This window comes from Poecilia formosa, unplaced genomic scaffold, assembly GCF_000485575.1.
Source record: "Poecilia formosa unplaced genomic scaffold, Poecilia_formosa-5.1.2 Scaffold32, whole genome shotgun sequence".
Classification (NCBI taxonomy): Eukaryota; Metazoa; Chordata; class Actinopteri; order Cyprinodontiformes; family Poeciliidae; genus Poecilia; species Poecilia formosa.
In genome coordinates this window covers 2,140,997-2,168,145 of record NW_006799971.1, presented here as the reverse complement: position 1 = coordinate 2,168,145, position 27,149 = coordinate 2,140,997, and the positions used below count along the sequence as shown (strand labels likewise).

Here is a 27,149-nt window from a genome sequence, read left to right as displayed (position 1 = left end):
TATATATATGCACAGATGCATACAGTGGCACCGCAGTGAACATGTTAATAATCCTCTTGATTTGCTTTTTTATTTCCATTGAGGAAATGTCTACAGCGTCGACACTGAAGTGTATTTTTCAGCGTGTGTGTTTCTGTGTGTGACGTAAGAAAAAATAAATAAAAAAAAATCCTATTTTCTTTTTCTTTATGAGAAAAACCTGGGCTGTCAAAGGTTTATGGGTTACAGCCGCCAAAGGACCAGGAGAAAAATGGAGGAGGGTGGTTTTGAACATTCATCCAGGAGCCTGTTTCTGTCAGGGCCATGTACATGAAACTCATCATGTTCACCTGCATTATTTGTTGATTTTCATGCATTACAGCCAGACTTATAATTTTCATTTACATTAGAACTAGGCTTCAATGTTGTGGCTTCCTGAAATTATTGGTTGAGTCGTTGAAAAATAATAAAAGTTAAATTTCGAGCTTCACACACTTATTTAAGCACACATGAAAGCTGTGCTCAAGTAAGTTTTTAAATAAGCCACCGGTTGATGTGTCACTATTTCTTCTAGAACACCATGCAGAACCTGTTTCACTTAAGAGAAGGAAAAAGGGAAGAGTGGAGTAAAGGAAAGGATGGAAGAGTAAAGCAAGAGACAAAATGTAAATTAAAGGGGCAGTAGTATGAAAAATACTTTGAGCTTTACATCATGTTATGGCATTGTCTCACCAAAAACATAACCAGAGTGCTGCTTCCTTTTTTCTATGCATGTTTGAGAAATCCTTTAATCTTCCGTGGCAACCATTCAGCTGTGCAAAACGCTTGAGTGGACCTAGCTCCGCCTTCGAGGATGAAACTCCTCCTCAGACCTGCAGCTTCCAATGACTCCCTCACTCAGCTCCTTCAGACTAGCCGTCAGAAAGTAGCAAACATTTGGTGGAACTGCATATCATCTGAGCTCATTATAGGAGCTGCTTCTCAGTGAAAAACATTATTAACGGGTTAATGGAGGAGCCATGTTGTGATGACTTCCTGAAGGTGGAGTTTTTAAAGAGACAGAAGCCCAATTTCAAGGTGTTAAATTATGAAGTCAAATTTCTTTTAAGTCATATTTGATATATACAGCATTTTTACAACAACTGAAGGTAACATAGTTACTTGATTTTGCTAAAAGTTAGCACTCTGTGCCTGGAAAATACATAATACTGCCCCTTTATTTATACTTTAAATGGTCATTAATTTTCTATTAGTCACAGAAGACTTTGTGAAGGGGCCCTTCTAAGGTTGCTGACCATGTGACTAGTGCAAAGTGTGACAGTTTTGCAAAGAAAACCACTATCAATATGACTGCAAACAAACCACCTCATAATACAAAAAATCTGAGTTTATTCAAAACTGACATGTTTCCATTAAGCTAATTTATTTTCGAAATGTCAAATTGCGCAATATTATGTGGTCAATGGAAATGCAGCTAAAGACTTCATGTTTTTTTGATAGCATCTGAAACATTCAGTGCTACTCTAAGGTCACAGGAGTGTCACTAATGCAGGTTCACTGGAACGACTGAAGGGGTTCAGCTGAGTGTTTTACATAAAGTCTGCAAGATGTTGAGACGGCACCGAAAGCCCTGATCTCAGCAACTCCTGTCTTTGAACAAGCTGAGCTGTTAGAAACTGGTAGACTTAAACACACACAGCATGTCTCTGCATCAACGGGGTTTTATGGCTAGCAGTGATAATTCAGAGTTAGCCATCTTCCCAGCCTGTTCGTGTTGTGTGGCATCTGCCCTGCTCCATTTCCCGCCTCCTTAGCAGGAGGAGCTGTCGTCTGCTTTCCAACAAACAACATACTTAATATACATAACCAGGAGGATCGACCCAGAAAATCTAATAATAGAGTGGTTTGTGTTTTTAAACAACATAGTGCCTTTTAGTTTTAAATGAATCAAATTTTATTGATGTAAGAACACGAAAACCGATACGTCTAGATTTAATCCCCAAGGCTGCATCTTTTCACAGCTGCTCTGCTGATGCGCTCAGTTTCTGCACACGCATTTCCATGTTTCGTTGCAAATAGATTCGTCTTAAAATCCCCAGTAAGCAAATAATGTCAAAATGGGAAACAGACCAGTTTTGTTTCTTTCTTAAGGTACTTATTACTGGATGTGCAGGGTATCCAGCGCCTTAACCTTCCCAAATGTTACAGCTTCCTTTCACAGTGAATAAAAAACTTTTCTTTTTTTTTTTTGCATAAAACATGAAAATATTTAGCATTTACAACCTTGGTTCCAATCAAAATTCAGTATCAAGACAAAAAGCTGCGACTATGTGAACAATTTCCAGATGCTGTATTTAAAGATGACCTGTCATGGTTCCTGAACAGATTAGAATAGATCTATGGATGATACAAAATATATTCATCATTTTTTTTTTTTGTTTGTTGCAGAAAATCATTCTTTGATTATGAGATTTTAGTCTATGTTGAGGTCCTGTCAGAATGAGCTGTTTTGGGGTCTCGTGTCACTTTAAATCCAAATAAGCTACTTCTGGCCACGCCCCCCCTAACTCAACATTACATCTCGGAAAAGCAGAAGATTTTGGGGAGACGGAGTGCACAACCAACAAGAATGCAGCAAATGGTTTCTGAATGGTCAACAACAAAACATTTTTCCAGCAGCCATTGTACATCAGTAAAACTGGAGCTTAGTTTGAGTTGCTAGGTAATGGGGTAGGCTTCATTGGGGTTGCTAGGTAATGGGCTAGCAGTGCTTTTTGATTTGTGTCGCTACACTCTAGACATTTTAGAAATGGCTCAGTTTCCAGACACCAAAAAGAAATTAACCTATTCCATAAAACTGGTGTTTTTTTTAAGTGTTTGGGCTGTTTTTAGAAGTAGTTGAGACCCAAACAAAAGTACAACAATGTGCAAAATATGAAATTTACAAAGATCTGAGCTAACCATGTCTTTTACCACATAAAGCCACCACTGAGTGATGAAACACAGACCTGCTGCTGCGCCGCATCCTGTAGGTCTGGATTGATTTTATAATCTAATTTTGACTTTCCTGAAAACAAAATAAACAAAAATAAAACAATGAATGCGGACCTATCATTATTTATTAATATATTCATCAAGAAAAGATTGGATCATTTCTGCTGCTTCATGTTCTCAAGAAGTGATTTAATATCATCTAATCAGCCTCAATCTGTCTGTCACAGCTGGGTTCAGGCTGAAAGGTTTCCAACACAAAAGTCAACAGTGGGACATTCCGGGGATCTTTGTGTGATTATATCCGCCCCTGTCTGCTGTGATCAATGATCAAAGTCGGATAAAAGCTGACAAAACACTGTCATTATCATCAGCCTCATTGTTGATATTGTCTCTGTGACCTTCATCACTTCTCCGCTTAATCATCATCGTTATTATTTCATCCCGTGCAAAACGTACACACACCATTGTGTCTCCGCCAGTGGCGCCGTTATTCCAATCGTCTCCCTGACAAAACGCCATCTCCGCCGCCCGGAGGCGCGCGCGGCGTCCTGCCCTTGTCCATCAGCACTTAAACACCAAATGGTGTTTGACCGGGATTCAAGGCTTTTCTATTACCGTCCCTGCTGCTTGTGTACCAGCGCTTCCTCTGCAGTGTGTGTAATGAGGTGATTTTTATTCGTCCTTCTTGTCCTCCTGCCCTGTCAGGACCATGGATTCAATTTGTGTCGAGATAGGAAAGACTGCTGTGTGCATGTGTGTGCGTGTATGTGTGTTTGTGTGTGTGTGTGTTTGTGTGTGTGAATGTAAGCGTGTTTAGAGAAGAGATTCCTCGGACTCTGACACGGACGGACAGATAAAATGCTGTTGCTGGTGTGTTGAATTTAAAGCCGTTCCCACCGACCATTTAAAGTGTGAAAAGGAGAAGAAAGTTGTTACGGAACAGTGGAAAGAGCTGCGCTGGGGTGTGAACAGATGGGTGTGTGTAGTAACGAGTTAATTTTGGGGATGCGGAGTGGGATTTCATTGATTGTGAGATAGGAGAGACCGTTTTTCTCCATTTTCCTCATCAAGCAAGGCAAAAAACACAAGAAAAAAAAATCCTTTGTACCATTTAATCCACAATGCACATTAATAACTGCAGATTTCCATTGGATATTTCATTTATTATCACATCACCATTACTCTGGTGGATTAGATTGTTCACCGGCACCAACGCCATGCCACAGCAGCCAGTTTCACACATCAGTAACCAACGCGTGTCAGACTGTGGAGGCTCTGTGACTCAGATGATTCGTGGAACGATTTCAAAAAGGAAACGCCACACAAAAAGCAGACTCACAATTTCTCCTGAGATTAGAATTAGCAACTGACATGCAACCAATATGGTAGTATATTAAAATATTAGTCATGTAATGGAAAAATATGGCTCTTATGAAAGAGTTGCACATATATGACAAACAGAAGAGAAACTACAGGAAGTCCTGAAGTTAGCAGAGCAACAAGGAACACTGGGGAAAAAACCCATCTGACTCTTTGTGCAGAATTCTACAACAGTGTATTAGAGCTATTTGTACACAGAAAAAAAGGAGGATTAAAATTCTGGCAAAAACTCAGAAACTCAAATTTTGGACTTTGTGAACTCAGAAACTTCCAAGTTTTTTTTTTCTAGAAATATTTTTAAGCAAATTTCTTGAAAACTTCTGAGATAAACCTCAACATTTCTCTGATTTTTATTGTAAATTTTAAACTTTTCAAATGCAGAAATTTCAACGTTTTTTTCTAGATAACTCTTTTTCTTTTCTTTCTACCATTGCCCTGATACACAGTCATAGAATTCTGACTTTAATCTCAGAAATATATATTTTTTCACAGATTTCTGACTCTTCTCTAAGATTCAGCATTGGTTTAATTATATCTGCATCATCAGACAAATCTAGTACTAATACATATAGAAAAGGTTTTCACTGTGAATAAAGTGCAGGTTTACAAATCCTAATAACAAGGAAGACAGTTATGTGATTCTTATTATATTCTAACAACATAATTATCATACATGTTTGATTATTTATTTGGATGTTGACATGGATTAACCCAGAACTAGTCAGAATTCTGAGTTTGAAGTCAGAGTTGACACTGTTAGATTAACGAATTTAGAAAGGAAGCAAAACATTATATAAGAATATATATATAAGAAAATAACACAGACCAAGAAAATAAATGGAAAATGTATTAAGAAGAAGTGACATGTTTTACAGTGAGATTTAATCGCGTCATGGTAACAGATCTATTTAGCTCACCGCTCACCACGTTGCCACATACTGCCATTAATAGCCTTCCCTCTTTTCACAGGATTCAGTTGTTGGGGGTCAGAGAAACAACTTCATACAGAGCGAGACCTACATGGTAGATTTTCACTCCTCCAGGAGTAAATTGCTGTGCACAGTGTCGGCGCAAATGTGCAGTATCACACCATAACTCACAGCAACTCCTGAGTGATCAATCACCACGCTATTATGGCTCACAGTATGTAATGGTGTGTAATGACACAATGGCTGCTGCAGGGCTGATGGCGGATGCTGACTATGCACACTGAGATAATATAAGTTGCGCTGAAAGCAGGTGGAGCAGAGCTGTAGGGGAATGCGCTTAGGGTGGAGCCCGTAAAGCGGAGGCAACGTTTCCTCATGTGATCTAATTCAAATTCAAGTCAGAAAAACTTTATCGGTCTCAGAGCAAGGTTGTTATAGTTAACAAAATGACTAAACTACGATTTTATTAACTGAACTAGAAAAGAATGGCAGTTAATGTGGAGAAACTGTAATTAACTGGAGCTCTATCATAAAGGTAACTCAAACATACTGATATTCTAGATAATTCATATCATTTTGGTTTCGCTCCCGAACGTTTTTCAGTCGACACGACTGTTTAATGGGTTGTTAAGATGCGGAAAAGCAATTTTCAGAACCGTCTTTAAACGCATCATGAGTAAACTCATGTCCCGGTTACACCTGTAAATCTGATCACTGATGGGAGGCCAGGTGTGGGCCGAGCTTCACAGTCTGATTATGTTCAACAATTTACCCAGAACCAAAAATCTGCAGTTTTCTTCCAAACTAAACTCTAACCATGATGAAAAGTTGGTTATTTGCAAACCTGAAACAGGTTTGTTGAGAGAAAAAAGTTTTCTGCTTTACCAGATTTATTTACTGCAGTTGGAATCCTAAAATTGTGTTTCAACATACATGTTGAACTGATGGTAACACAAACACACACAAAAGAAAAAAAAAAAACAGAAGAAGGCTTTTGAAACAACCCTCAAACATTCCTGACAGATTCTGCGAGGCCCATTTATCTCAGCAGCGATGCGCTGACAAGAGTGGAGAGAGAAGCCAATGCAGAGCGAACTGACAATGAGAAGATGTTCAAAATCAGCTGAAAAACCGACCCCTGTTTGATTTAACCCAGGCGCACATCCGCACCGACACATCCGAGATGCGACGTACACGTGTTTCTGGTAACACGACACACGAGAACAAAACACATCCTCCCACCAGGCAGGGAAACGTCAGTGCAGAAGAACCATTTAGAAAAAGAGAGGAAGCCTAATTTAGAGACTCTTCATCCACTGAGACGTGCAAACAAGGAAACAGATGAGCAAATAATATCGACAAGATGATAAACAGATAAACGACGACTGTGGCTCAAACAGTCAGATTTTAAGAGCAAACATGTTTTACAACCAGTAAATCTGAATCTTGTTTATTTTTTTCCAGACATCTGAACTCCAAATGTGAAACTGACAGGAAATGCCGTCTCTAACAGATGTCAGATGTCGCCTGGAATTATGCAAAATGGTGAAAAGCTGCTGCATCATTTTCATCCTGCAAATAACACCTTATTGTATGGAGAGCCCACAAATCCACAACAATTTGGCCTCCACAGAAGGAGCACAAAAAAAAACTGTGAAGACACTGCTCTGGTAGTCAGCAAGGGAAAATAGTTTTTTAAGGACGTTTTTTTTCTTTTTCTTTTTAGAACCACAGAGTTACGTGACAGCTGGAAAAACAGACATCACTTTGTTATTTGGTAAAATAATGTTATGAATGGTAAGTTTAGTTAGCATTCACAGATAAAGGTTTTCCTGTTACAGTAAGATATTTCTCCTGCATTAGCACATTAAACAGCATACAGGAGGATGATTGACAGCGCTAAGCCCCTCCTCCTGGCTCTGATTGGTTGTTTTTGGTCAGAGTGGTACATTTCTTCATACGGCAATAGCAGCTCAGCGAGGAGGTGGAGGAGATCCGTCTTTTCACTGATTATCTGTCTCACATTAAACCGTCACGACATGGTAACAGTTTTATCAAATATGTAAAATTAAAAAGTATTTTTTTAAACTTATGTGCTGATCCTCTCTACTCCACCTCCACCGTTTTAGAGATTTTTTCAGAAACGGCTAAAAGGGAGCAACAGTTATTAACCGATTACATGCAAACGCAATGCCTGCCAAAACAATACTGTTAATACTAATTTGTTAAAATGTGTTGCTATGAATATGACATTTCAAATAAACAGAGATCCTCCAGTCCCGCTGCTTTGGCTGCTCCACTCAGCAGCCTCTGATTTTATGGATGCATCTCATGTTGCATGGAGACATTAAAGGACCAGCAGGCCTCCTAATGCATCCAAATGGTGCTGAATGAGCCCCTCTAATATGACCGCATTAGGAATGCGTTCAACAGATCAGAGATGAGGCAGAGACTGTGAGCAGCTTGGCCTGGCAAAGACAACAGCAACAGTGCAAAATGATGTTGGTCCAATGTTTTGTCCGAATAAAATTAGAATCATGACACTTGCCAATGTCGCTCACACCATTTATTTATTTTAATTTTTTTATGGTATAGTAAAACTGTTTTTTCTGCTCCTTTATACTTTTATTCGTGTTTTACTTTTTAGCACCTATTGTTTTTAAGTATGTGGTATCTAATCATGCAATAAAGAGCACTTCTAATTAATAGTTATCTTATAGCTATTCTTCAAGATGACAGTTGTCTTTTTTTTCTTTTATTTGATTTACATTTTTTTGTAAGTTTGTACGTTTCCTAGGTTCCCATCTTGAATCTGATTGAGAATCTTTGGAGGGAGTCAAACATTAGAGACAATTTTGGAAACATCCAAAAAGTTAGTAGGAAACTTTAAGAAGGTTTTGATTGCTGTGTAGATAATCCTTTTGTTCCCCCACTGGTTATCAAGAAAGGTAAACATAATTTTTTATGTGTTTAATATATTAAAATGTACATGAAAGCAGCTAAGTTATATTTTAAAACTTGATACAAATTTTGTTTATTAACTTATGAGAATCCTGTCTCATTTCCAGTCAGACACAAACTTCTTGGTTGAATGAAAACAATTTGAAATCTAAGAAAAATATATATTTTGGGGCTTGTGAATATGTAGGACTGCTTTTCGTTCAGAGGAGATGGGAAGGCCTGGATTACTTTATGCTCCAGATAAGCTGGAGAAACCTGGAGTCACATCACTTCGTTCTCTGGGTGGAATTTTAGCAGTTTTAAGACCATCGTTTTAAAACCTCTGCTTACCTTGATTCTGGTAACCAGTCCCTGCCAAGAAATTACAGCTTGAATGCAGCTAGATGTAAAAGTAGCCAGAATTGTGATGAAAAAAATGTACCCAAGTAAATCTGTGATTCAGCACTGTGTGACATCCTACTGGTTCACGTTGCAGCGTGATCCACAAATAAACTGACAACAAAATTATGCCGAGGCTTGTTCCACCAGAATCTGAGTCGCTCGAAAAAGATTCAGCACGAAAAAAAAGTGCCCTATATACAAATTCAGCACATATTGTGCCTGTGATTATAAAAAATTATTTTTCTTATCTCGCTCACATCCTCCTCTTATCCTTTCTCTCCTGCCTGTTACTTTATGCTCTGGTTTCTTGGATTTTCTTAACAGGATGTAATAATGCATAAATCAAAAGATGCTAACTCTGACCTGCTGCTTTGTGCATACGCAATCTTTTTTGGGGGGCGTGGGGGGGAATGTAAGGTTTTAACTGTAAAGAATGTAATACAAGCCAAGAAGATGTGAATTAAAACTTTCTGTGTCTTTATTAAAATTTCAGTTTTAAGGTGAATAAATTTTGTGAAGCTTAGAAAAAGCTTGATAAAAAAGCTGGGTCACCCAGACGGAGACACACATCAAGACAAAACCAGGCACAACTCTCCCTGGGGACGTTTTGAATTATTACAGATTCTGAAAGTGTGGATTCTAAGTTTTCTAATGACATGAAAGGCGTAGAAATATAAAACAGTGCAGAAGATATGGCTATTTGAAAGTTGACACTCAAGATCAGGGAGAAAACAACAAAGTTTCTAAAGAACTTTAGGTGTTAGGTTATAGATGCAGTTAGTCAGCTCGGTGCGCACCATTGCTAATCCACCTGGACTGTCATGGCACATTACAGCCGGGCCAGGCAGGCACATATCTGCGTGCCGGCAGCATGCTACGTATTGTAATCATGTTCTAAAAGCAATACAAGTTCTGAAATGTTCCCCATCAGAAACTAGAAAGTTTTTCATGCAGACATTGATGCCTCCTGTCATATAAGTAGTTCTGACGCATTTCCTTTTCAGCGGTACCTATGTGGTGGATGTTGTCATCTGTGAAGGATGAACGGCTGCCTGTTGGCTTTAACACTGAAAAAACACAAAATCGTACCAATTATTTTTGCCCCACTTTCTAGTGCAAATATCTTATTACACTTAAAATAAGACATAACTAACTTACAAGTAACGTCTCAGCAAGAAATAGAAGCTTGTTTAAAGTAAATAATTCCTTAATATGAAGTTAATGAAAAACTTCTAGTTCCACTGGCAGATTAGTTCACTTATAACATTGGAAAATGTCTTTTTATAACTGAAGTAATCTGCCAAGTGAAACTAAAACTTTTTCATCAATATTAAGGAATTACTGACTTTAAAGAAGCTCATATTTCTTGTTAAAAAGGTGTTTAAAAAATTCACTATTTTCTCATAAATTTATAGTTTTTACTTTTTTTCCCTCCATTTCTGCTCTGATGATTTGTTCTTCTGTCTGTGTTCGGTCAGCACAGTCACACCCCTGAACTCACAGCTACACTGAAGTCACCTCAGTTTGATTACTGAAGATTTGAATGGGCCTAGTTATTGGCATGATGAGCTTGCTTCGGGATTCGAGTCACACAGCAAACAGCTAACCGTACGCAGCAGCAGAGACGACCTAAAAGAACTGCCCACTAGTCACCAGAATCCCTGACTGGACGTCCTGCCTGCCCTCGTGGTAAATCAAGTAGCAAACACCCAATCATTACAGCTTAAGCAGACATGCACGGCGTGATGCATCCACTCAGAGTCTGACTTCACCTAGTGCTGATTTAGCAGCACATACCATCTGTCTGGAATGATTAACCTTTCTATCAATCACCTCTCTCGCCGTTCTCCAGACACACATCTCCACAGCAGACTCTCTCCTCTCCTCTCCTCTCACATGCACCAAGCGGGACCCTCCGCACGGTAAATCAGACATAAAATTAGAAAGGAAGGTTTTATCCTCACAGGGTTCATGAAAGAAGATCAGGATATTTTCCAAGAACCTGCAGATGAACCTTTTTATGAAACGCGTCCTGCAGCATTAATGCAGAGTAATTGGATTTTACTCTAAGGTTCCGATTCACCAAAGTGTTGCGTGTCTTGGAGGCAAACCAGTGATGGCCCATTCATATCAGGCGTTTGTTTTATTTATCCTAGGAAGGCGTATTGCAGATACTGCACTGGGAATGTTTTGGTCAGATTTATTCATTTGAATATCTACCCACATAACGTCCACCAGGCTCCTGCTTTCAGCTTCACATCAGCCCTCAGATTTATTAACGGATTTAGCCTTCAGTAACGATTAGGTCATTGTAGTGGAAGATTTTATCGTTCATGCTGACGTTCAGGACCGGTCCCTGTCCCTGATTTTGATACAGATACTTCATGGCTGAACTCTGATGCTCTGGTCCACAGGACTCTTTATCACATCCACATGCGCTGCAAGTCACAGTTTGCATTGCTTTTTTCCATGACCGCCGTTGCTGTTCCCTGCTATTTTTTGCTGTGGTGGCTCCGTTGTGGGACCGTACCACAAGGAATAACCTGACTGTAAAACATTACTGAGCCTTGGGCGAACTTCACCCTTCAGCAGGTTCTGTGGTGGTTCTCTCACTGGGAATCCTTCCTCACTGAAGGTTCTGCTGAGTAAATTCACGTCTCTCTGGATTTCACACTGTGGGGCGACTGTGCTTTCAAATCCATCAACCCGATAATACTTCTTCTTTTTTCTTTTTTTTTTTTTTTTAATGATTAAAGTAGATGTGGAAATATGTAATATTTATTTCAGGTTATGTAACAATTCAAAGAAATCCACCCACTCATTCAGTCTCCTTTGGTGAGCGCCGCAGTTTTCCTCTTTGATTCAGGCTCAGATTAATAAAAGCTCCTGAAGGTCTTTCTGTGCATACCATATGTTTACTGTTTGTGCACTTTCTGCTGACACACCACAACCACAGAGGAATACTAATGTTTTAATGTGTGTGTAAGACGGGGGAGGGGTGTGTGTGTGTGTGTGTGTGTGTGTGTGTGTGTGTGTGTCAGAGAGAGAGAGAGAATGTCCTGTTATGTCATTGAAACTCGGTGCCCTGCAGGGGATTTTCAGCTGTGATTTCACAAAACAAACTAAAGCCACACTAGTAGAGCTGCGAGAAACATGAGCCGATATCTGAACCAATCAAAGTGTGATTGTGAAGAATGCTGCCAGAATTTATTTAATCTCAGAGATTAGGGATGTTTGATCACACCGTTAGAAGAAATCCTCAGCAGGATTGTGAATAAAATCCACAAACATTTTGCCAGCTACATGACAAAACAAACAAACAAAGAAAAAGAGTTAGAGCATTAGAGAAGAACTGGAGCCAAATGGGACCGGATCAGTTTTAACGTTTGATGTCTTGTTTGTGGTAAAAACATTTATGTTTTTATCCAGCTCAACATAGAGCTGCAGATAGATTTCTCCAGATGATGCAGCTGAGATTTAAAAGCTCAGATTCTTCTTTTCAGATGGTTCAGATGTCTAAAAGGAGATCTGTGTTGTTTCATGTAATGATGTACAAAGACTCAATGTTGGGACAGTGATGATGACTCCTGATGCTTCCTTTGTAACTGAAGGTGTATTGATAGAGTGGGAGAAGCTGACATACTGATGCCTCTCAGTTAAGTCAAATATCATCAGAAAATGCAGAAGTGCAATAAAAAAAGTGAAACATGTAAATTACAGAGCTTCATTAGACACAAAGTGATACATTTCATGTTTTTTGTGTGTTAGTGTTGATTATTAGGCCTAATGTGAACCCAGAAGGTGGACAATTTGAATGTTAAATACAACAAGGAAAAATATTTTGATGCCTACATGTCATGTTATGGCCATGCTACAGCCCAGCGTTTTTCAAAGGTTTAGCCGCGGCCCCCTGCGAGGCCACCAGGGGGAGCTACAGAGGCCTCTGAGAACTCGAGGGAAAAGGAGGGAAAAAAAATACAAAAATGTATCAAAATTGAATATATATTTCAATCATTATTAAAAAATATAAGTGAAAACAATTTGCTAAAACGTTATTTGCAGTCCTCATTCTTGACAGTCAAATTCATCAAGCTGTTTTGCTCTACTAGCTAGCATAGCATGGCTAAGTAAAATCAAAAGGGTATGAGGCAGCAACTATGCTACACGAATGTAATAATTATTGAGAACAGAGAATAATAGTAAAAAAAAAAAACTAAAAATAAAAAACATTCTAAAGTTTAATGTTTTTTTACATAATCTGTTTCAATGACTGCGGGCTTGCAAAGGGGCCCCAGGGCCCGTAGTTTGTGATGTGGAAACGTTTGGGAAGCCCTGCTGCAACCTGTAATGGGGGAAGACTCCTGAGTTGAACAGTTCTCCAGCAAAGAGCCGCTGGCAGCCTGACAAGGAGGGTGAGTCACAAAAAGTTGCTGCAAAACAAACTGGCTGTTCGGAATGCTCTATGCATGAATGATGAAAAATTTAGTGGAAGGAGTAAATGTGGGAGAAAAACATGAAAAAGCATCAGGGATAACCACTGCCTGGATGGGACTGTGGGAAAAAGGTTCACTCAAAAAAAAATCTCTGGAGGAAAGTTCAAGTTACTATTAAAGAAACCTGATCACCTCCGTGATGCGCTGCACTGATCCAGTAATACAAGCACAAAGGTTCTGTACCAAATACTGAGAGCATCTTCTGCATAGGACATGGATGCACCTAACGGCATCTTATTCTCTCAACCCATTAACTGACTTACAACTAATACTTCTAATAAATGTTTCCTATATCTTCTCCATACTCTCACCTGTTTTGATCTATGTTGAGTTTCACTCACTTCAGACTAACAGCACACTAGTGCTTCGTTCTTCTCATCCAATAATCTGGCTCTGAACAGGAATAATAGTAATATTATAACCAAACTCTATTACTTACTGAATATATTATTCTATCAAAATGAATGAAACTTTACATAGGATTAAAGATCAAAACTCCTGGAACACATACTAAAACACATGATAAAATTCACGGAAATCCAACAATGTTTCAGTCTTTTGTTTTCTCAAAACTAGGCACAGGCGAAAAAATGACATCACAATATATTTTTTAAAAATACCTCAATAACTCTGTAACAAAGAATACTCCACATTTTCTGCTCTTTGTTTTTTAAATATGTCACTTCAAAACAGAGTTCTTGTCTTTTCCCCCCATTTTTCTTTATGAACGGTGACTAGAATAAAAAAATATATTCATTCAAAATCACACAATATATTCAGGGCATCAAAGAATCTGAAAATTCCCTCGCCGGAAACATGAGTCAAGTCTCATTCTGTTAGCTGAGTTAGCTTATAGTACTCAATCTAATGAATGCTGCTGCATTCATTAGCATTACACACAAACTCACTGCTACTGAAATAATCACAAAAGTTTCAAACCAAACCGTAGAGTTGATATCTATAGACAGACTGTGGAGTTAAAAGTCTAAAATATCAGCATATCACGTATCATTCAGCTCCATAGTTTTTACTTTTAAAGAAAAATAAACAAATATTCAACAGACAAATTGCCTGGGTTGAAATGGTGTGAATACAGGTGCAAAGCTGAAATAGGAAGAGATCAAAATGGAAAGGCTTGGGGAAGGAAGACTGCCAAACCATTTTTCTGTCTAACAGCTAACAGTTCAGACAGGACATAATCGACAGATAAATTTGTGATAAATCATAAAAGGCACCATTTGGTTCTTCATAAGTGTCTTCAGAACAAAGCCTTTGGATCAATCTATCAGGAATATTTCAAAACCATCAGAAGGGACTGACAGAGAAACTGCTTCTGCTCCGATAACTGGGATAAATCTGCTCAGATAAAATCTACCACTCAGAAATCAGCTGTAAAGTTTTTCTATTCTTTCCAGTTTGTAACTTAAAGGGGTAGTGTTATGTAAAGTTGACTCTTTTTTAAGCTTTACATTATGTTATAATGTTATCCCCTGATGTAAAACATGACTGGAGTGTTGCCTTGATTCTTCCATCCATATTTGAGAAATCCTTAAAATTTTCCATAACAACCGTTAAGCTGTGCAAAACGCCTGGGTGGACCTAGTGCCTCCTTCAAGGATGAAGCTTCTTCTTGGAGCTGCAGTTTTCAAGCTTTCGCTTCACTCAGCTCCTTCAGACTAGCCAGCAGCAATTAGCAAACACCTGGTGGATCTGAGCATCTGCTGAGCTCATTATAGGAGCTACTGCTCAGTGAAACGCTGGTAAAAACGTTGTTAAAGGGTTAATAGAGGAGCCATGTTGTGATGACTTCATGACAGCAGAGTTTCAGAAAGAGCAAGACTTCCTTAAAGAGACAGAGGTCCAATTTCAAGGTGTTAATTTACAAAGTCAAATTTATTTTAAGTCATATTTGACATATGCAGCATTTTTATAACTGCTGAAGTTAACATGGTTACTTGATTGTGCTATAAAATGACACTATGTGCCTGAAAAATACACAATACTGCCCCTTTAAGTCTGCTGGAATCAGTGTGTATCAGCTGTAATCCCTGTAGGGTTGTTGTAAAACTCATTATGTTATGCAACAGGAGACGTATATTATAGGATAAAAACAAAGTTTGCACCTTGTTGCCATCATTAAACTCAACGTAACCATCACAGAAGCAAAGAGGGGGGTAATATGGATTTCCCTAAGAGCCTGATGCATATCACAGACGAAGATCTAATAAAAGACAACAATCAACAAACACTTATTGCAGACTTTCAAGTCTAATGAGTTGTATATCTATGAATTATTGTGAGGTCCTTCTTTTTATCTGTTGCTTCTCATCCTGATGGTGCTTTGGTCATATTTTACAGTTGGCTGCAAGCATCCAGACAGGAAGGAAACAAACAGCTTGTGGTGTCTGAGTGATGCTTCCTCAGCTGCTGCGAGCCGTGTGCATTGTGTGAGAGTCTGAGCGTTTGTCTCTGAGAGCCAGAGAGAGACAGAGAGAGAGAGATGAGAGAGGCGTTTTCCTCTGAGTTATGGTACTTAGCCTCTGTAATTTGTTGGGTAAAGTTCTGCAGTCAAACTCTTGCAAAAAGTTTTTAGACAGACCCATGACACGGTCTAGCTAGCAGAGGACATAGGCTCCACTTTCTATCACTCAGAAATCCCTCTATTTATTTGGTTTTTTGCACTCGTGTCCTTGGTTGGTGGGGAAGTCGTGCATTTTACTGAATGTTTCAAGAATGGATTCCTGCATCAAAGCTGCTGCTTTGATATGATCTTTTCTTAATTTGGCAGGATTTTACAGGTATTGTTTTATGTAAAATGCTTCAGAAATGATGCAGAAAGAAACACAATTAGGTAATGTAGGTCACATAAAAGCTGGAGTATGTAACTTTTATAATAAAAAATGTTTAACATATTTGTTGAAATTGTCACTGTCATGACATTATGAGACAGACAATCTGTTTAAAAAATTAAGCTTTTCTGCCTTCTCCCAGTGCTAACTAGAAACAACCAATCAGAGCCAGGAGGCGGGTCTTAGCGCTTTCTGCTACGATGCAGCTAGCATAGCATGCTGTCAATGCTCAGGTTAGTTGGTATGGCCACCGATGATGTCAGATAAAGTTGTTTCTCCGCCATTAGCGCATTTAGCAGCATTGATTGACAATAATGGCAACTTCCTGCTGGTGGATATTATTGGTTTGAGTCACATGATCTCAATTCTTTACAGCAAATTGTGAATAGATTGTAGACAGTTTTTCTCAGCTATGAACTGACACATGGGTGATGCAAAGTGTCCAGTCCAAGATGTCCAACTTGCACCCAAAAAACTCAGTTATGAAATGACCAAAATTATAGAATAAGAACATGTCAAAATGACCAGAACCCAATGTGGACTTTTAGCTTCTTTCTTTCAGGTTGAAAACAAATCCCTTTTCTTAAATGTTAACACAATTTAATACCTTGAGATTGGACTTCTGTCTCTTTAAGAAGACTTCTGTCTCTTTGTGAATCTCCTCCTTCAGCACAATGCTCCTCCATTTAAGTCTGGTCCAGTTGAAACTCTACCAGAGGAATCCTTGTCAATGGGAGAAAGCCAAGACTGAGCTGTGAGGAGTAATAAGAAAAAGAATGGAATTGCATAGGAAGGAGATGGCCTAGTTACGTAAGCATGTTATTCAAGTAAAAATAAAAAGGTTTGTTGTAATAAAACTACTACCCAAAATGTTTTTGTTTTTTTTAAAGTTACTACCAATATCTGGTTACACATAAAAAAGTTTCAACAAATTTCTAATTAAATTTATCGGCTTGATAGGAAGTCAGATTACTCAAACAATTAAATCACATTAATAAAATTTACAAAATGATCACTCAACACTGTATTCCTAAAAAAAACTATTTCTAAATAAAACACACAGAAAGCCCAAATAATATTAAAAATCTAAACATTTTTGCTTCCCAATATTTGTTTACTGTTCAATTAGAACATTTGTTTTTTAAATCAACATTTCTATTATATTGCATACACTGGAAAAGCACAAACTCTTACCAAGTATTTTTAGTCTAGTTCTGCAAAAATAGGAGTTTGTTTTAAGTAAATAAATCCCTTAATATTCATGAAAAAGTATAAGTTCCCTTGGCACATTATCTGACTTTTAACAACACAAAAATGTCTTGTACTAAGAAAGATAATCTGCCAATGGAACAAGTACTTCTCCAATTTTAAGAAATTAACTTCAAACAAGCTCCCTATTCTTGTTGAAAAGTTCCTTCTAAGTTAAGTTTGTCTTATTTCAAGTGCGCTAAGATATCTGTTCTAGAATCTAGGCCCAAACTCTTCGTGCTTAGTGTTTTTGCGGTGCCATACTCCTGCGTATTAAATAAATTATTGCTCAAACTCAACATCCCAAACAATCATCCAAACCACAATGTTCAACTAAAAGCACCAGAGGAAGTTGAATGAATCAGAACATGATGTTCCACCATGTCAGGAGGTGACTGGGGGACGTCTGTGGCACTGATTTCTGCATCTTCTGCGTTTTTACGAGTTTGCAGAGTTTCTCCACCAATCCATTCTGTCCGATATCATTCCACTGAAAGCCTCAGAAAAAAACTCACCCACACATTTAAAAAAATGTCCCTTGTATTCATCCTCACCGGCTGTGTTCAGTCAGGGATGCGTCTTCTGGATTGCTTCAGTCTTCCTCTCCTCTGGAAGGTTTGCCCTTCTTATCGGCTGTTCGTTATTCTGGTGGCGTTGCCATGAGCGATCTGTGCAGAGGAGTGTGGGAGTCGGTTGGCTCCACACAGCCTTGAAGCTTGATTTACAAATTTCATGCTCGCCTGGAAAGAAATATTGTGCGTTATTCCATTTTAATTGCTAACAGTTTAACATTACTGGTCACTAGAAGCACTCCCCCAGTCTATGAAAAATAAATCTTTATGAATACAAAGCTCCTCTGCAGACCTCATATAGAGACGCCTCACTGAGGCCATGAGCAAATAATCATAAAATCATACAGATTTTCTGGACTAAAACTAACGACAACAACAGAAACTGAAACTGAAAACACATTTTTGTTAACTGAAATAAATAAAAACGGTAATTAATGGGGGAAAACTATAACTATCTGGAATTGTAGTGTGCGTTTGTAACCATAACTAAAACATTCTTAAATTATAGAAATAAATATCCTTCATTTTCACGTTTATTAAATAATTTTCACCACACAAGCAGCTTACGTCAACTATCTGCAAATTAGGTTGACAGCTGATGTAATTTCCTCCTGATGGCGGCTCCACAACATGGCGACAGCAAAAGTTGGGAGAAAACAAAGTCAGTTTTTGTTTTTGTTCAACATTTTTTGAAACTGGAGCCTTCTGCATCGATGTAAACAATCGATGTTTACATAGTCATAATATGATACGTTGACCTTTTTGAATTCTGCACCTAAAAATTATGAAAAAACTAAAACTAAGCAATATTTAACTGATAATAATTAATAAAAACTAGCATACACTCTTAAAAACTAATTAAAACTAACTACATTAGACAAACAAAAAGTCACAAAGAAACATACCAGACTACTTTTATTGTAGTCTGCAATAAAAGTAGTCTGGTAGTCTGGTAAACTATTATATTTTGGGGTGAAATCAATTGCACCCACAAAAAGTCAGCTTCAAAACCATCTGAAGCACATTTTTACAGTAAGAAGCAGATTCTCTGCTACTTCTGTTGCTGTACTTTCTAATCAGAACAATGACATACAGAAATTGAACCAAGTTCATCAGAACCATGAAGATAAAGCGCTGGTTCAAACTCATAGCTTGGTTTGAAACAGAAATCCATCTACTGAAAAATGTGACTCATTCCAGCAGAAAGCCGACAAAGGAGAGGTTACATTCCTGAGGAGTAAAGGTTTCAGCTTTGAATGGGCTTCTGAGCAAGAACTTTACACATTGTTCGACAAGCCACACATGTAATAAAAATCACCGTCTGCACATAGAATCAAAACAACACCAATGGCAACTAAGGCTGCATCACTAATGTGAGCAAAACTTTGTTGATATTCCAATAATATCAATTTTGCAATTGCCCTGTTCCCATTAAATAAGAAACCAAATTAAAGTCACACATGAAAAAGTTTATTCATGTGATGAGTCATTAAAAGCTATGCCATGTCATCATCCTCCAACTACCGTGTTTCCCCGATTGTAAGACGTTTCGGGGATTTCAGGGGGGTCGGCTAATATAAGCCGTACCCCGAAAGTAAGACATATGTCTTACTTTTCGGGGAAACACCTCTCATCTCCTGCCCACGTCCGCACCGTCCCCCTCTCTATACGTCGCCGCGTCTGCCGCCTCCGTCTGATCCAAATGAGCGCCGCCTCCTGCCCACGCCGTCCCCCTCTCCATACGTCACCGCGCCGTCCCCCTCTCCATACCTCACCGCACCATCACTTGTCACTGCCGTTAATTTTATGGTTAAAACAAAAAATTCGACAATTTTTTTCCAATATAAGACATACCCCGAAAGTAAGACATAGTGGGGCTTTTGGGGATAAAAAGAAAGTAAGACACTGTCTTACTTTCAGGGAAACACGGTACTTCCTGTCGTCGTCGTTTTCATAGTTTCTGCCGGTGGCAACATCTGGTTGTTGATCCTGTGACTCGTGTGATGCGACAAAAGTGATTCCATTGCCTGTTTCACGAAATAAACCAATTTCGAAACTGCCTAGTTTCCATTAGGCAAAATCATTTTTAAAATGTCAAATTGCGCTATTCTATGGTCGATGGAAACGCAGCTAATATTGAACACAGGCAGCCATTCTAGGGACATTGGCTTTCTGAATCTGGGCAGCTTTGCAGCATTTTTTGCACTTTCAGGATGCAGTTAAATGCATCTGGTGAAGAAAATTTAAATCATGCTAAAGACCATGGGTCAAAAAAATGGCTGGCAGTAGATATAACCTCTCTGATTCGGATGCAGCAGCTTTAAAACAAAATGAGTATTTGAGGCTGAAGTATGTGCTCAAACATCCTGTCAGGACAGAAACCATCCATAAAGAGGAAGACTTAACCTGCTCCTTTTCTGGATGGCAGTTTTTCTACCTCAACAGGTGTGTGTGTTTCTGTGTCTCCTCTCAGTCAGGCAGGTGGAGCTACACCTTTTTTTTTTTTAAACGGATGGTGTTTCACGGTGGAGATCCATTAGCTTTGCATGTGTACAGTGTGGGAGCCTGACAAATCCTTTTACATCAGGGACAGTACATGTGTGTGCGTGTCTGTACGTGTGTCTTAGCATTTCTCACCTTATAAGGCCCATTTTTCCAACAAATGCTACATTGTGAGGCCCAAAGCCCAGGGATCAAGGTAAGTGTCAGGGTTAGGCAGTAGAAATGAATGAAAAATGAATGGAAGGCTAAGCAAAGTCCCTGTGAAGATAGAAAAACATGTGTGTGTATGTGTGTGTGTGTGTGTGTGTATATTTGGATCACACATAGCTTTCAGACATGTTTATCTTCAACATTAGTGTGTGTCCGTGTGTGTATTTCAAAGTGTGAAATCCCATTATGTGTGCTAAAACTCTGTTTGGCCTAATGCTTGCACACACACACACACACACGCGCACACACACATGTTTGTTTTGCTATCTTTGTGGGGACTTTCCATTGACTTCCATTCATTTCTACAGCCTAAACCTTACCTTTACCCTTTTCCTAACCCTATCTATCACATACCTAACCCTAACCCATACCATCACATTCCTAACCCTAACCCTAACCAAAACTCAATTCATACCTTAGCCCTGACCCAAAAACAGGGTTTCCCCTCCTGGGGACCAGGCTCCGGTCCCCACGAGTAGCAATTGGTCCCCACAACGTAGTATATGTCAGGAAAATCGTCCCCACAAGGTATTACAAACAAACGCGCACACACACACACACACACACAGTTGTCATACCCATGTGTGTGTGTGTGAGTATCTGTATGCATGTTTGAATGTGTAGCAGCTTTTGGAGGAATGTTATGTCAGGTGATGGTGTGATTATTATTTTAATTTTTTCAAACCATAACTCTGTAATCTGACTCTTTTCATAGGCTTCTATTAAATTCCTAAAGTTGATATGAACAACATGTCTGAAAATGTTTCTGATATATAATTAAATAAGGTTTAGAAAAAAATAAGAAAAATAATGGATAATTAAATAACCCTGTGTTTGATTCCTGTAACATTATGGTTTTCAGACTCATGCAGCTACAACTAAACGACTAAAATGAAACAACCAAAATCGTGTTTTAGATTCAGCAGGAAGCTGCAGACGTTTAGCCTGAAATGCAAGGTTACTTTTTGTGAAACGGCTTCAAGGTTCAACATTTGTTTTGGTAAAGTTGTTACATTCAGGCTCATGGGACTCAGTTCAAATTGTTTCTCTTGTAGTCACATATGTCTGAGGATATTTTGGGATGTTTTCCACAGAATATAGATTTCATATGAATATTTATCATTTAGGTGTACGCTGCCAACATTGTTTGAAATGACAGACAAATATTTCTTCTTAAAACTCCATAGAATCTAGGTACATGGGCATATGTCTATATTATTTTAAATACAGACACATCACGTCATCACAGAATATTTTGGGATTCTTATGATAAAATATGGGTTTTGTTTGAATTCCTGCATTTGAGTCTGTATGGCAAAACATTCTGAAGTTACAGCTTACAGTTTTTTTTTATTATTTAAAAAGCTTTAGATTCAAGGACACAATAATATATTCACATTGTTGCAGAGAGACGTGATTGTCTGAAAATATTTTTTGAATTTTATAAATTTTTTATTGTCATTTTTATCATTGCCATAGGTTAAGTGCGCTGTGATAGCAACACCTTTAGAGAGTAACTTAAAAAGTCCAAGCTCTTGGTGGAAATCACAGTGTCTTACCGTCTCTAGGCAGCATCCTGAGAAAAAAGTTAAATATCTCTTTGTACATCGAAGGCTGAGCTTTACACAATAAGACTTTACAGGTCACTGTGTGAAATCTAAAGTTGGAAATGTAAAGATGTGAAACTGAACTGTCAACAGTGTAATACTGGTCACAGCAAAATGAGTCAGAAATGTATCGGTTTAAAGACGCTACTTAAACTTTACAATTCTGCAATTAGTTTGTAATGCTGTTACAAACAATATTTGGTCACTTTTATATTTTGAGGTGAAGGGGAAGAAACAGAAATTGTCCAGAATTAATGTCATTCCTATTCTGCCTTCCTCTGTCTCTGCTCTCCTTCTTGAACACCAAATAATGTTTCATAAGTACTGAGCAGGGGTGAAAGTAGGGGGGTACGGTCGGGTACTGCGTACCCCTAAAAGATTTAGCGGGGGTACGCAGTACCTGCAAGAGAGGGGAGCGGCTGTCTGCGGTAAAGAATCAATGGGTTCACTGTGCAGCCGTGACTGATTAATTTTTCAAGAACAAACTAAAACACGACTTATTCAATTAATAAATTGGTTCCCCCCCCATTTCATATTGTTTCTGAACTGTTCGTGCTTTGCTAGAGCAGCGGTGCAACACGTGGATCGCGGAAGGTTTTAAGTCTGAGAGGCTTTTCCTCTATCAAACATTTCTTTTGCTTCTTATTTAGTGGATATATTGATGTTGATGAGATTTTCTCCAAAATAATAACCTTTTTCAACTTTTTCCATGCCTTGATGTTCAGAATTTAGGTCTCATGGTGTCGACATTGCAGCCAGTGGGCTGAGGGAAATACTGCTCCATTCTGTAACAATGCAAACCCAGCTTTTATCGTTTCGCCAAAGAATTTATCGGACGTCCGCCATTCCGTCAAAATAACTCACCGATATAAAATGTGTTGTTTTTTTATGACAAAACACCACAACATCAACTCTGCACTGTTTGAATGTTTTCATTGTCTTACAGAGAGCAGATGTCATGAATAAATTTTACATTAATCATAATGCAAGTTGAAAGTGCTCCATCATTTTCAGCTTACTTAGCATTTGCATTTGGTAGCAGGTTAGATTGACAAAAATAATGCAGTATTTAATTCCACAGTAGAAAAAGTCATACAGTTTCAGTAAGTAGGTATAAGAAAAAAATATCGTTATTGGTATCAGTTATCAGCCAAATGAGTTTTAGTATATCGGCATATCAGATATTGACTAAAGATCCAACATTGTGCATCTCTAAAGTATACAAAGCCTAACGCGTGGGTTATCTTACATGTTCACTGTAGTCTGAGGTGTAGCACTGCAGGGTGGACTGAGTTTCAGTTCTGCCTTTTGTTCTGACCTAACTTCTACACCAAGACAGGGAAAAACCCCCACAGAGACAGATGATATTCCAAGATGAGGAAAAGCAGAGGAGCTTGAAGAATGGCATTTCCTGCCCTGTTGTGGCCGTTTACAACACGGAGCAGAGAGGAGACCGATCTCTATTTTTACTGTAGAAATGTCAGCCATGCTCTCTGTGTTCATATCTCTTATAGGGCAAACCAAGATGTCATCTTAAACCTCACACTACACCACCCCGCCTTTTTTTATTACTACCATCAACTCCCCCTGGCCCTCCCCCGTCTGCCCCCAGGTGTTAAACAGCCGTCGGCGTTGGAGGGAAAGGACAGATGTACGCTGTTGTTTCCCTTCAGGGTTTGTGATGCTGTGTGATGTTTAAGGCTCGTTTCTGCAGGAGTCAATCAGTCTTGATGGATGGAGAGAGAGAGATGGGTGACACTGAGGTGACATTCCCATGGGATCGTGCCCTCCACACTTCCAATGCAAAAGTATTCATTCTCTGTGAATTTTCTCACATTTTGTCACGTCACAGTCGCAAACTTCAATGTGCTCTAATTCTGATTTCATGAGACAGGCAATTAGTGCCCATTTGTGAAGCAGAAAGAGAATATGTTATTTTCGGTTTGTAGAATCGCCTTTTAGTGCAATTATGACTCCAACTTTTGGGAGTAAGTTTGTACTAACAAGGCTATTCAAGCCCATTTAGATCAGCTAAAACGATTTAGGTGTCAAGTTTTGACACAGTCTCAATTGTATTTATATCTAGACTTTGACTGGACCATTCTTAACATAAATTTGCTTTGATTTGAATCCGCTGTTCTCAATCCTGATCTTCACCATGGTTTATCAACACATCTGACTTAAATAAAATAGAAAAAAAATATATTTTATTATCCCACAATGGGGAAATTTAGGTGTAACAGCAGCAAAGTGGGCAAGGATTTGTGGATTCTGTTATGAAAAGAACAAACATCAAATGAACTTCCTGTCAAGGGAATGGCAGGATTTAAAAATGAGAATAAAAAGATTGAATGTCTTTGTTTTTAATGATAGTGACATACTTTTAAACAACTTGTATTGTCCAATGTTCTGCTGAACTACACCACTTTGCTATATTTGTGCAACTTGAATAACGTTAAATGTGGATCTTTTTGGTCATTGATTGGTTGAACTGTTTCCATCCACTCCATATTTCCATTTTGGGTTAATAAAGATGGATGGAATTTAAAATCAATCAATCAATCAAGTTTATTTGTATAGCACATGTCACCAGCACGGCAGTTCAAAATGCTTTGCATTGTAAAATAAAAAAACAAATCAAACCCATCATAAGCACATCATGTAGTCAACAGTTGTGAAAACCAGCAACAGACATTACAACTGGTCAAAATAATCAATACACATCAAATATGAAGATCAATGTTCCATTTATTATGGGTCAAAAGCCACAGGTGGAGTTTTTGCGGTTATTTAAAGGAACTCAGTGTTTCAGCTGTTTTGCGGTTTTCTGAAAGTTTGTTCCAGATTTGTGGTGCATAGAAGCTGAATGCTGCTTCTCTGCGTTTGGTTCTGGTTCTGGGGCTGCAGAGCAGACCAGAACCAGAACCAGAAGACCTGAGTGGGAAAAGTAAAAATAGAAAAAGTGGAATATTTGGAAAAATTAAACGGAATTTGGAGAGTAGAATGGATTTCACAGGACCGCATTTATGCTATTGTTTCTGATGAAGCAGACCGTGTGTGCTGGTTGCCAAAACCGATCAAACTGATATCATCGCCGGTTCAATTAATCTCAGCTCATCCGTGAATTGCCCATCCTGCTCAGGTTGAGTTGCTGTTTCATGAGGGAAAACAAGGCAGAACTTTGTTTGGGATGTGTCAGACCCAGCCACTAAGTACATTATGCAAATACATTTCATGGTGACGAAGTAAAAGCTTGGACTTCAAACAAGGTGTTTCAAGCAGCTTAGAAGTAAGTTATGTGATGGAAATTAACTCCTAACTGTGGACTTAGGGTTTGTAACTTTGAGATGGCAAACTTTTCTACAAAAAAAATAAACTACTGAAGGAGAAACTGTTTCATTTTCCTTTTAAAATCGTCCGAATGGCTCGTTTTACATTTAAACTAGGGAGACTCAAAAAGCCTGAGTATTAAGAACAACCCCTTGCTTCCCCGCCTGACCGCTTCTTGAATAAAATATGACCTGGCTGAAAGGTTAAGCTTGTATAGTCAAACGCACGGCTTTGTTGACTCTTTGCTTACAGCTTGAGACAGCGAAACAACACTTGAAGCCACGGATGCATCAATCTGAAAAGACGAACATTAAGATGGTTTCTCCTGTCACAGCATGCCATCTCTTTGTTCCTGTCGTTTCCTTTAGTGTTTGTAGGGCTTTTTATGGCGGCTCTGCTCGTCACAAACACTCTGCCACCGATCACTTAAAAGTGCCGGCTGATTTTTGATTTCTGGCATACAAACATTGAGGCTTGTTTTTTCATAGCTGAGAAGAAGAAAAGTAATTGTAGTGAAGTTTTAGGGGAACAATCTGATAAAAGAAAGAAGGCGTGAAAATGCTGAATCCTACAGAGAGAACTTGGTTTATTATGCCTGCTCAGTAATTCTGTATTTTAATATTCTCTCGTCATTCACATTTAATTTATATTGTGAAGAACTGGTATATTGTTGGCATGGGTCAGTATGTGATTCTCAGAATAGTATATAGTACTTTAAAAATACCGCAGTTTCACAACAACGCCGTTTATGCAAATATTAAACAAAAATGTATCACAGATGGTCAGAATGTTGTGCCCGATGCAATATTCACAAAACGTTAGGGACGTTTATTGTGTTTCCACACCAGATACTCTGGTAGACTCAGTTCAGGGACCAGAAGCTGAACATTTACTACATTTTCAGTTGGTGTGTTTTACACTGAGCTGAGTCAAACCATCCAAATTAATTTGTAAACCTGTTCCCCACCCTCGCCTGTGGTGGCGCTGAATCAAAAACGACTGAAGGAAACAACACGAAAACCTCAGAAAACGACACTGAGCTCAACTTCCTTCTTCACAAAATGTAAACAAAAATGGAGTAGCGTCAGATTTAAGTGGTTGTAAGATTTTTCTTTTTTCCTTGGTAAAAGATCTTTAAGAAGTTCCTTCTGTTCCTGATAGTTCACCTTCAGTGTAAGAATGGGCAGCGCGTTCACGAGGTTGACTGACAGCCTCCTGGCTCTGATTGGTTGTTTTTGGTTTCTTCAAAGTGTGAATTAGTTAATTCCAGTATGTGTAGAGTCTTGCTGTTCTGTAAGTGCATCTGCCTTCTCTCCTCAAATACGTCATCGTGTTTCTCTTGATGGCTTTTAGCCAGGCTGCTGCTTCGCACTTTGGTTCTGAATAGTAATGAGAGAACCTGTTTAAGTGTGTGACGTGCCACTACACTCTGAAATGAAGAGCTGCAGGATGTTTCTCTTTTGCTTGTGTTTATGTGCATGGCTGTCTGTGTATACATATACGAGTGCGTCTGTTATTAATGTGCTCATATTTCTGCCTCGCTCACAACCTGCCCTGGAGAAAACGCATCTACAAATGCTCCTCATCAGTCATACATAAGAAAGAGAAGGGGCAATGTGCTGTAGGAATATGTTGTGTGTGTTCTTAGGATTTATCACAGTACATGAAACATGAAAACATGATTTTTTTTTGTTCGTTCTTGTTTTGTTTGGCT

The 27,149-nt window shown here is 38.7% G+C and overlaps 1 protein-coding gene and 1 long non-coding RNA gene across 5 annotated transcripts in view; one reads left to right on the top strand and one right to left on the bottom strand.

Moving 5' to 3' along the window:
• Positions 1-27,149, top strand: part of LOC103136426 (protein ELFN1-like) — a 128,396-nt gene that overhangs the window by 87,560 nt on the left and 13,687 nt on the right. The gene's annotated exons all lie outside the window — the stretch shown is intronic.
• LOC107835946 (uncharacterized) lies at positions 15,163-18,399 on the bottom strand. Its single transcript, XR_001661790.1, has 3 exons — positions 17,769-18,399; positions 16,574-16,718; positions 15,163-15,586 (listed from the first exon to the last, which is right to left on the bottom strand). It is a non-coding gene; the product is annotated as an uncharacterized LOC107835946 (long non-coding RNA).